This window comes from Raphanus sativus, chromosome 5 (genome assembly GCF_000801105.2).
Source record: "Raphanus sativus cultivar WK10039 chromosome 5, ASM80110v3, whole genome shotgun sequence".
Taxonomy (NCBI): domain Eukaryota; kingdom Viridiplantae; phylum Streptophyta; class Magnoliopsida; order Brassicales; family Brassicaceae; genus Raphanus; species Raphanus sativus.
The window spans coordinates 20,426,879-20,438,094 of NC_079515.1; the positions used below are offsets into that span (position 1 = coordinate 20,426,879).

The 11,216-nt window shown below is 34.9% G+C and overlaps 1 long non-coding RNA gene across 3 annotated transcripts; it reads right to left on the reverse strand.

Annotated features, from left to right (window-relative positions):
* Positions 1–7,652: 7,652 nt before the first annotated feature.
* LOC130495196 (uncharacterized) lies at positions 7,653–9,917 on the reverse strand. Of its 3 annotated transcripts, XR_008934468.1 has the most exons (7): positions 9,787–9,917; positions 9,502–9,597; positions 9,312–9,428; positions 9,033–9,232; positions 8,609–8,730; positions 8,310–8,523; positions 7,653–8,213 (listed from the first exon to the last, which is right to left on the reverse strand). It is a non-coding gene; the product is annotated as an uncharacterized LOC130495196 (long non-coding RNA). The 3 variants fall into 3 exon arrangements; XR_008934469.1 differs by having other exon boundaries at positions 7,653–8,516; XR_008934467.1 differs by having other exon boundaries at positions 7,653–8,523.
* Between the last annotated feature and the right edge of the window lie 1,299 nt (positions 9,918–11,216).

The following is an 11,216-nucleotide window of genomic DNA, read 5'->3' on the forward strand; positions in this document are numbered from 1 at the left end:
TTTTATATAATTGAAAAGAAAATATTGAGTTATTTAAAAAATCTATTTAATTAAAACACAAGTATGACCAGTTGATATATGTTGTGTCCATCTTTCTATAAAGATATGATAATTATTCATAATATGACACAGTTACATTATTGACACATCTTTCTATAAAGATATGATAATTATTCATAATAATATGGGTTAAGAAGTATAAAATGTAATCGTTTTATTATAAACAATTTATTTGTTAAGAAATACAAAACAAAACACTTATAGTAGTTCACTTTTTATTTTTACCCCTAATATTTACGAAAGAAAATATATAATATTTTCACCAACTATTAAAATATAATATTTAATTATAATAAACTTTAATTCTTTTTTTTCAAAAGTCATTATCACACTACAACAATATAACTTACATCTTAGATTAGAAAATTGAGATTTATTCATTTCATAAATTATTTTTAAAAATAAATTACGAAATGCATATGGCACAAGTGTATAGTTATGCAACTTGACATATTTAACATAGTTATTAAAATTATATTAAATTAAATTAATATTAAACACAAATAGGATTACAAAAAAATCAAATCAAAATTTAATTTAAAAAAAAAAACAACAAAAAGATATATCCACCATTTGAAAGGGCGGATCAGAGTCTAGTTATTTATTAAAAATTGTATATAGTATACAAAGTGATTTTCAAAAAAACTTATAATTAGCAACTATAAAATATTTTTGCTCGCATGTGCGGACTAAACAGCTAATTTTACATAATTTCCTAAATTATAATTAGTTATGTTATTTATTTATTTTCCTGGATTTTTTTTGTCGCCACTATATATTTTTAGGGGGATGTATTGAATAAGAGTTTTAGGAGATTTTGGAGTTTTGTTAAAATCTCATGTTATTCAATCAGTGATTTTAAAAACTCTTTCAAAATCAAGTGTTATTCAATATGTGATTTATGCAAAATCACAGAAATTCACTTACAATCCCCTGTTATTCAATTAAACATTTATCAAAAGTATACCAAATCTCCTGTTATTCAATTGAAAACAACATTTTGTAAGAAAAGTTTGTGATGCGGATTTTAGGAGACTTTGTGTTCAATTTTAGCTAAAAATAGTTCTCGAAGAATAACATCTCCACAGATGTTATTTGAAGATAATTGAAAACAAATTAATTAATATATTATGCATAACATCTCAATCTCTCGATTCTTTCATCATCGGTCTCTGAAAACTCTCAAACGTTTGCGGTGGTTAGATCCGGTGGTGGTTGCGACATCAGTGCCACCGTCAAAATCATCTATAGCTTTTGATTTCGAGTACAGATTAAATTTTTGATATGTTGTTTGACCCCGAGCTTAGTTACTGTTGCGGATCTAGTTCCGGAATCACATGACCTCCTCTTTGAAGTAGCTTCACCGGTGTCGTTTCTATGGCTGTATGTGCTTGATCCTTGGATTCCAGTCTCGCTTTGTCCGGTTTATGCTTGATCGAAGGAATGGTCGTGTGCGGTTATTCAGATTCTTTGGCAGTCCTTTGTGGTGGTGGTTCTACTCAGTTATTGGATCGTTCATGTTCCTTTTGTGTTCGATGATATCAATCTATCTTGGTTTTGTCTCTCGTGGCTTTAGGCTTGAAGCTTCCTGCCTTTTCGGGGGTTACGGTGTTGATCTCTGTGAGATTAAAGCTTTGGTTTTTAATTTACGTAGATTTTTGTTCCAGTCTGATCTCGCTGTTGTTGGTTAAGGTTCCCATTTGCTGCTTAGCTAGATTGCATTAGGCCCTACGTCGCTGCCTTTGTGTGAGCTATGGTTTGTCCCTTTCTGCTACAAATTATGGAGCTTTATGTTCTTGCCTTCAAGGTGACTTGTTCCATATTTTTATTGAAGATTGTAGGCTCTGCCATGATCACGGTCAGCATGATCTTGTTGTGATTTTGGACTGAAAGAGTTGAGCCTGACTGGAGCTGCACAATTTCTTTTCTCTTTTCCCTAAAAGTGACTGGTTTAGTTGTTATGCTAGCATTGAAGGTTGGCTTGTGTTGGGCTAGTCTAGTTTTAGCAGTGTATTGGTGTTCTTGGTGTTCTTAACCGTATGCTTTGAGTATCAAAACAAAACGTATCTTCATTAGTGCAAAAGAAAAAAAAAAGTGAAACTTTGAAATGTATTCATGTGTTCACTTGATTGGAAACCATAGCCAAAGACTAATTATCATTACAGGAATCATTGGCTGAAACTATATGTACTTATGAGCTTTTTCGTATTTGAGGATTGTTTTGCTTAACACAAGAGAAAATATTATTAATTAAATATTATCATTTCAAATCATCTAAAAAATTCTGAATTTTTTAGAAAATATCTTACCAAATCACCTATAAATTTTATTGTTATTTTAAACATTTTAGTGAAATCACTCAAATCACTTCAAAACTCACAAAAATTAAAACATTCCAAAATCTCCTAAAATCATTAATTCAATACATCCCCTTAATGATTTGGTTGAATCATCTTTTTGAACCCTTTTATAGAGGGATCTATCTACAGTTCTCTCGCTCCTCAGACCGTCGCGTGTCCTTCTCACCTTACGTTTTAATTATTTCGTTCGTGTATTGTTAATGGCCTCGATCTCCATTTGTTTGATTTTCCTTGGGCTACAACGTCTCATTTATTTGTTGTCTATGAGACAATATATTTGTTCTGTTCAAAAAAGGTAAAAGGCCGTCTTCCTCAATTGATTTCTCAAAATCCGATTAGGTCAAACTCTCGTGGAGGTTTTCTGTGTCAAATATTTGTATCGAATCTCTCTATCTCCGATTCAACGCCTAAGATAAGTTACATGATTAAGTGGCTCATCGCCATTTACGGCCATCGTAACTTCGTCCAAGTGGGTGAACATTTAAGTATAAAAGGGTCAGTCTTCATTCCATAATCATCATCCTACAACAATTGAAAATGGGTTCTTAGTAATGTCAAACGCGGTGGCGAGCTCATCGGTGTGGATATGCTCCTCCTCGACTCCAGGTGATTCCATTATAAAAAATCATGTTTGTCGTAGTGTCTAAACACACGACGACATTTAGGGTCATAGTTATCAAAAAATATGTTCTCAGAGCAAACTTCAGGTTCCGAAATCACAATCAGCTGGTTTGCCTTTCCAACACAAATACCCAGCTTCCAGGTAATCTCTACTTGCTAGCAGTTTCTCACAGACTCACCATTGCAACCTTTAAGATCTTAAAATGTTAAATCCTTTTCAGGAATAATCGCTGAGCTCACATCTATAAAAAGGTATTATCATAAGGAAAAGCCTGTTTCATGGCTACCATTAAAATTGATTGGTAAGTATCTAATTCATATCGAGCTCACCCGCACTTTCATAATCTTATAGAACCTTAAATGTTAAGCATTCCTTACACTGTTTTTTCTCCTCGCAGAGATGTTTCGGGGACGTTGAGTATGTTTGACTCACATGCTGTAGCATAAAACCCACAATAATAGGAGGTACTCTGTCACGTATTCTCTGTGTTGTTTAACTGAGATCGACCCTAATGCTTCTTGGAACACTTACACCACTATTGATTTTGCAGGCGTCTTTTCCTGAATGCCACATCTGGGAGACAACTTTATTTTGACAAGGAGACTAATGCAGAGGAAACCTATTTTTATAAGTATTTGGTACTTCTTTCATTTTTAAGTCCAAATTTGGTTTGTTCTATGACTTATCCACAACATACTCTGACGGGTTACTGTCCACCATTAAAGGCTGGTCTCTCAAGTAACCCGTCAGAGTATGTTGTGGTTCTGTTAATGTAAAATGTAGAGGTTGAATCTGCCTGCACCAAGAAGGTCACTGGATTTAATATGGAAAAAGGCTGGTGTTATGCCTATTGCTCCAGATGTACAAAGAAGCTTCAGCGGACGGTCTCATCTTTTACTTGGCAACCTGCAGTAACACCAATGCAGTTGGTGTCCTTCGGTATGTTGGACCCTGCAACTACTTGATCTTCTTATTACATGGATGGCAGACGAAGTTTCTATCTCCTGCGGGTAAAGAATTCTTACTCAAAGCAGTGGCAATGGCCCTTCCCACAAATACCATGGCGAGTTTCCTACTTCCCAAGAAAGTATGCAAACAGATCATGTCCATCTTGTCTGATTTCTGGTGGAGGAATGGGCAGGAGACTAGAGGGATGCACTGGAAAAAATGGGAAAGCCTATGTAAACCGAATGTCTGCGGTGGCTTAGGATTCAAAGATTTGGAGGCCTTTAATTTAGCTCTGCTGGATAAACAATTGTGGTGTATGCTAACCAACAAGAAATCACTGATGGCAAGAATCTTCAAAAGTAGATATTTCAGAAACTCTGATCCTCTCTCCGCACCACTAGGCTCACGTCCATCTTATGCTTGGAGAAGTATCCACGCTGCACAAAAATTAGTTCAACAAGGGGCCAAAGTGATTATCGGAAGTGGAAAGGAGACAAGGGTCTAGAATGAGAGATGGTTAGGAAGTGACCCAGCAACGATGGTCCTTTCTATGATGTTACAGGAGGAAGTTAATCAAATAAGGATCTCTGAGGATATGCGCGCTAGTGATCTGTTATGTTGTAATGGAAGGGAGTGGAATCATGAACTGCTAGATCACCTGTTTATGGAAGAAAACCAAGCAAAGATTAAGGCAATAATAAACCCCGTAGGAGGTAATAGTGATGATACATATGCGTGGGAGTACACCAAGTCAGGGTACTACACTGTGAAATCGGCGTATTGGGTGCAAACGAATGTGTTAGCAGTGGAGAAGGAAAGCATGGAGATTACACAACCGAGCTTGGATGCAATATACCAGAAAGTGTGGAATCTTGATACCAGTCCCAAACTACAACACTTCCTATGGAGAGGTCTCATCAATGCTCTCCCAGTGGCTGAGAATATGGCTCATAGACACATTGCGTGTGATAAAAGGTCTAGTAGGTGTGGTGCAGAGACGAGAGCGTGAATTATCTACTCTTCCAATGTCCTTATGCGCGTTTAATATGGGCTTTGGCCAATATACATATCCCTCCTGCAGGAGTTTGAAGTGATTCATTCTATTCTAATCTCTATTGGGTCTTAAACCTAAAACAAGAGTATCCAATGGAGATGATTGAGGAGGAGTTGGTTCCATGGTTACTGTGGAGGATCTGGAAGAACCGCAATACGTTCCTATTTAGGAACAAAGATTATCAAGCTTTGGAAATTATCCAGAAGGCGAGCGAGGACGCAAGGGAATGGAAGAGTAGAGAAGAGGTGAAAAAAGTGGAGGTGAAACAGCATATAGTAGAAGGACCAGAAAAACGATGGTCACCACCTCCCTCTTCACACCTAAAATGCAATATAGATGGATTATGGAAACAAGAAAGTAGAGAAGGGGGCATTGGTGGGTTTTGAGAGATCACACTGGTTATCTACTATGGGCAGGGGCGAGAAAAGTACAAGGTATGGGGTCAGCGATTGAAATGGAGGCAGAAGCTTTGAGATGAGCTGTATATACTCTGGCTGGCTTTGGCTACACAAAGGTAACGTTCGAAACAGACTCCAAACTGTTGACATCGATGCTGAAAGGCGAAGAGGAGATATGGCCAAAGTTAAAGCCCATTATCCAAGAGATTAGTACCCTATTACTGAGATTTGGTGAGGTGGACATGGTGTTTTACCTTAGAAGTGGTAACAAAATTGCAGATAGAATAGCGAATGAGACTACTACGTTTACATCCTTTGTGCCCTAAGTTGTATTCTATTGTGCCTGGTTGGTTGTTTTCTTTTTTGGAGGTTGATGAACTCTTTGTAAGTCAATGATTTGGTGAATGGAAAGTAGAAGTTGATAAAAAAAAAGGAAATAGCAACGTCACAAGTTACAGAGAAGAATAAGACACCAAACGACATGTCATGTTGTGTTTCAAAACTAGGTGAGATTATATAGTTACTAGGGTTGGCCCGCCCTACGGACGGGAAGTTATAACAAAAATATTTTATAATATACATTAATTTTTGAAGTATTTAAAAAATCAGTGTAAATTGAAAACGATATTATGATATCATAAAAGAACACATAATGTTTAGAATTCTGAAACCATATTGTTATTTTTAATAAAATGTTTGTTGTATACGTTAGTTATTTCGGTGATATTTGTTTTTAGTTTTAGTTATATTGTTTGATTATATGTGTGAATTATAAATTTTCATGGGATCTTTGCAGAATGTAAGGAAATTGAATCTTAGAATCGTTGCATTTGGCTAAATTTATATATGGTACTTAAAATGGTTTGAAAGAAAGCAGTGTTCAGTTTTGATTTATGCTGGTAAGATAATTTTATTTGTTTCTTTTACTTTACGTTATAAATAATCATGTTTCATTTATGTATTTTTTGTCTTGTTGCTGTATTTTTTTTTTTACCGAGTTCTTCCTAACTATGCAAATATTGATCTTTTTACTTCCATTTTTATAAAAGAATTATGGTAGAGTTCTTTTTCCCAATTATTATACTGTATAGATAAATGTCAACGTCATACAAAAATTATTGATGCTTGGCGAGATATTGTATCTACATGTCCGTGTTGTTATAATGTTTAGTTGCTCTTATTTTCTTGCTATAGGTTGTTTTTTTTGTTGGTTAATAGATTGTAGTAACTGAGCTACTTATTGCTTAACCTACTATATATTTATTTTACAATTCATTCACTATGTTTGTGTACTTAACAGTGCTTTAGGGTGTGGGTTGTCAGTTGTTCTTTGATGGAGTGTTTTTAATGAGAAGTCTGTATTGGTGAATTACACGTCTATGGAATAAATTGTTTGATAATAAATTAATAACTTTTGCATATTTGAGTTTGATAATAAATTGTTTCAAAAATTTGCACCTAACGAAATCTATGGATATTTAATGAACATAGAACTGTAAAATTTTTTTGGAGAAAATGACGTGAAAAGTAATAGTTTGAGAACTCAGACATTGCTAGAATAACTATTTGCATTTAGGAATAGTTTGAAAATGACGTGAAAAATAATAGATCGATATTTACATTCTTAGCCAAAAATAATAATAGATTGAGAACTCAAACTTTCTTTTTGTTGCTTGAGTTGGGTTGTTTCTTTGTTTCTTTCAATTTCCAGTTGTAATAAGTTGCTTGCAACACTCAAAAGTTCAAAATGGTATAAATTTTAACATTTTACAAAAAAACACTCGAACATTGCTAGAAGGGAAGAAACTCTTGTTTAGCTACTTGGCTGTCTTTCTTTTGATGTTGGGCGAGAAGTTCTTTTATTTTTTTGGACTTTGTAGTTAACCAAGCAGCTAAGTCTGCAAACTTGTAACTCCCGTTATGGGCCTTTTCACCTTTTACAGGTGATTAATGAAACTCGAATTTCAAAAAAAAATTAGTTGCATTTAACAAAGTAAAAGAGTTTGTCTAGCTATCCGGTTTTCAGAAGTTTGGACACTACAACTTTGGGAACTTTCAAATTTCTCATTTCTCTGTGGAACTACAGCATGTGTCCAAACACGTTACTTGAAGGCTTTCTATCATGGAAACTTTATATACGAAGTGTACTTGAATCCAGAGATTAGGAACATGATTCCAAACCTGCAACTTGTCCATTTTTTAATGTTGTGGTAAATGGGTTGTAATATATTTATCTTTTAACCATCGCCTTTTGCTCCATAGCCTTTGAAACAATAAAACATGGAGAACACAGAGAATCTTAGCTAAAGTGTTTGTGTATGTGTTTACTGAAGAAGTGGTTCAATAGCTCCCTCTATCTTCGCAAACCGTGAAGGTCCCGCTGACACATTCATGGATTGTTGCTCGTGTCGTGTAATTACTCTTTGTGGAAGGGTTGTCCGCTGTTAATTCTCTTCTCTTTTCTTTTTGTTCATCATCTCAAACAAAAGGCTGCACTGTGTTTGAGGCCAGACGTTGTTTGAGTTGTTCTCAGCTCTAGTCTGGGTGATGACTCTTGATATTAGCAACTGTTCTAATTTCTTATGAAGCTGATCTGCAGCATAATCAAATTCACTCTCACACCAACCGTATCCATGCAGAGTTGTAACAGTTTATAATTAGCTAAACTCCATTGACTAACCCAGAAATACAAACTTAAAACTTTGAAACCAAAGAATTTGGCTACCGTACCCGTGAAGTTGGATTGTAACTATTACACGCCTGATACTCATCTGCATGATTAATTTTAAACAAATGGTGACTCGGGAGGCGATAATTTCCAACCCAAAAAGTTAAAGATTAATAAAAACATGAGAAGTATGACAAACCCAGCAAGTCAACGTTTGTATTAGCTAAATCCATTAGCTGAACCTAAACTGCTAAGTCGGGATAAAGGCTGTTGTATCAGTAAGCTGGACAAACTTGATCTGTTCGTCAAAGCGAATAGAACCTGGTGATGCCAAAAGTTTGACGTGGCTATTGCTTCTTACGACATCAAATACGCTCAGTTCATTGACCCTCTGAACCAACGTCGACTGATAACTAAAAACCGATTCTCAGGTGGCTACTTTCGGAAAATGAATCACTAATAGACTTAAATTAACGAATGAATTTACAGAATAGTTACCTTTTCATCGAGGAAACCCGATCTACACCCATGAGCTCTCCACCCTTTTCACATTTGTAGCTTCCCAGAACCTAAGAATACGTGTTACGACGGTCTCTTATTGCAATGACCAACCTTCAGACCTGATAATTGGATCTTAGTGATCGCATTCCTGGATATTTTCTGCTTGATATTTTGCACAACTATGATTTCACGAAGATTGTGAATTTGCTCTAGGATCTAGACATCTTATTATATAGTCAAATCACTTGATAGTGGATGTGAAAAATACGCATTGAAGAACATGTAGTGGAGTGAATTGATTGCCACCATGCATTAGGGAAAACTATGTGTATTTTTCACATCATCAATAAACCATCCATTAAGGAGACTGAAACTTATACTCAGCAAAAAGTGTAGATAATTTGCTTTCTTTCTTTCTTACCGGTGCATGAGGATGGTTGAATCGGCACTTAGGTCAATAGCTACACCGCCGAGTTTGTAGATATTGTCTACAATCTCTTGCACCTGGATAGGGACTCGGTTGCACCATTTCATGTCTCATCTGACTACTCTCAGGAAGATGTGGGGAAACTGAATAGGGACTCGGTTGCACCATGCCATATCTCATCTGATTTCGATGTACTAAAGACAATAGACAACAGAGGATATCTTGAAACTAATAAGACACAGTAAAGTAATCTTTCTTTGTGTTCTCACTCACCGGTGGATGGTTGAATCTGCAACTTAGTCCAAAGCCACAACGACCGTTTTTTAGGTAATAGTAACTATCTCCTACACCGGTGCGAGCTGGATATTCACTCGTCTGAGTTGCATTCTCCTGAGAAAACCGTGTCTACACTTTTTTTTTATCATAATGATAAAGAACAGAGCAGTGAGTTCTTGATCAGTACCTTTACCATCTTTTCTCCCGAGGATCTTGGATCTCTTTCTCGTCTCCGATCAGTCCTTCCATAAGATTCCCTCGTCCTCAAATCCGTAGCGTGTCCCTGAGAATCGAAATTAATAACAAATCATCAACCTTCGCAAGATGTAGATAGTTCAACTTTGTTTCCTTGGTGACTTTTACTTCTTCTATCATCGAATCTTTCTCTATATTACTATTATGAGGACTAACACCGAGTTCATTCATCGTATCAAAGAAGAGAGCAGATTATCGTTTAGATTCTTTATCTTACCTCTGTTTTTTCTATGGATGTCGACTCTGTTCTTGTATCAGTTTTTTTTAGCCTCTTCGATTTTTATCACCGAGTTCTCTCCATCGCTCATCTCTGTTCTTTTCTATTGTCTCTGGAAATCAAATCGAAGAATGGGGGGGGGGGGTTCATTCTTTAAATCCAAAAATCCAAGATTGTTTCCTTATTAACTTCATTTGTTTTTTCTTTGTTTGACATCACTATGCGTTACTCTGCAAGTAACGCAGATTGTTGGTGGGCCCAGGGAAAACCCAGCATAAACAAAACTTACGATCTATTTCTCGAAGACACATATAACTCAAGACGCAGAGTTTCATTTAATCCTACGTGTCACGTTTGTAGAGCTTCAGTTTATGACCTGGCATCCCATGTGGACACCCCATGAGAGATTGAAACTCTCTTTTATATATAAAGATTATTTTTTATGTTTACGAATTAGTGTCGTTAAAAAAAAAGTCGTTAAAAAAGGTTATGAATATATGCAGCACATAAATTAACAAGGAGTAGTTTTGCATGTTAATTTGTTCATGTTGGTTAACATGCAAATTGCAACAGACTGGTGTTAATAAGACTCAATAGTTTGAACCAAAAATTGTCATTGAAATATTATAATTTTGTACTCGCTTCTCAAGTATATAAATTTGATAAATTATATATGGTCAGTGGCGGTCCCAGGAAAAAAAATGACTGGGTTCAAAGAGATCTGTGGGTTCACTAAGGGAGTTTTAACCAAATTTGCCATAGAGTTTTTATGTTTTAGCTTTACAACTTTTATTTATTCTATTTTTTTGTGGTTTCAATTGAAACCACTTACCTCTGAGTGGATCCGCCCCTGTATATGGTTATGGTTCTTAATCGGAGGTTCATTGGAGCTTGGGCTTAATAAACAAATCGAAAATATGTGAACATACGAATAACTTGATACATACATCTATACTATTATTTATGAAATGATTTTGTTTACTTGTCATGTTCTCCATAATTTTAGCTAATTTTACTTATTTGTCATATTTTTATTAAATTTAAGCTAATAAATTATCATTGATTTATTATTTATTTTTAGATGAGTCACTAATTTATTAATTTTAAAAAATAGCCTTGATGAATCTTGTATATAAACAAAAACGAATTTTATTTTTTAATATTAAATTTATATGTTATATTAACTTTTCTTATTTTCATATTTTTATTAGGTTTTAGACTTTTAGATAGGTTATTGATTTATTATTAGTTTTTAACTATTCACTAATTTATTAATTTAAATAATAACCTTACTGAACTATTATTTATGAAGTAATTTTACTTATTTGTCATGTTCTCCATAATTTTAGCTAATTTTTTTTATTTGTCATGTTTTTATTAAGTTTAAGCTAATAAATTATCATTGATTTATTATTTTTTAAGCTGAACCA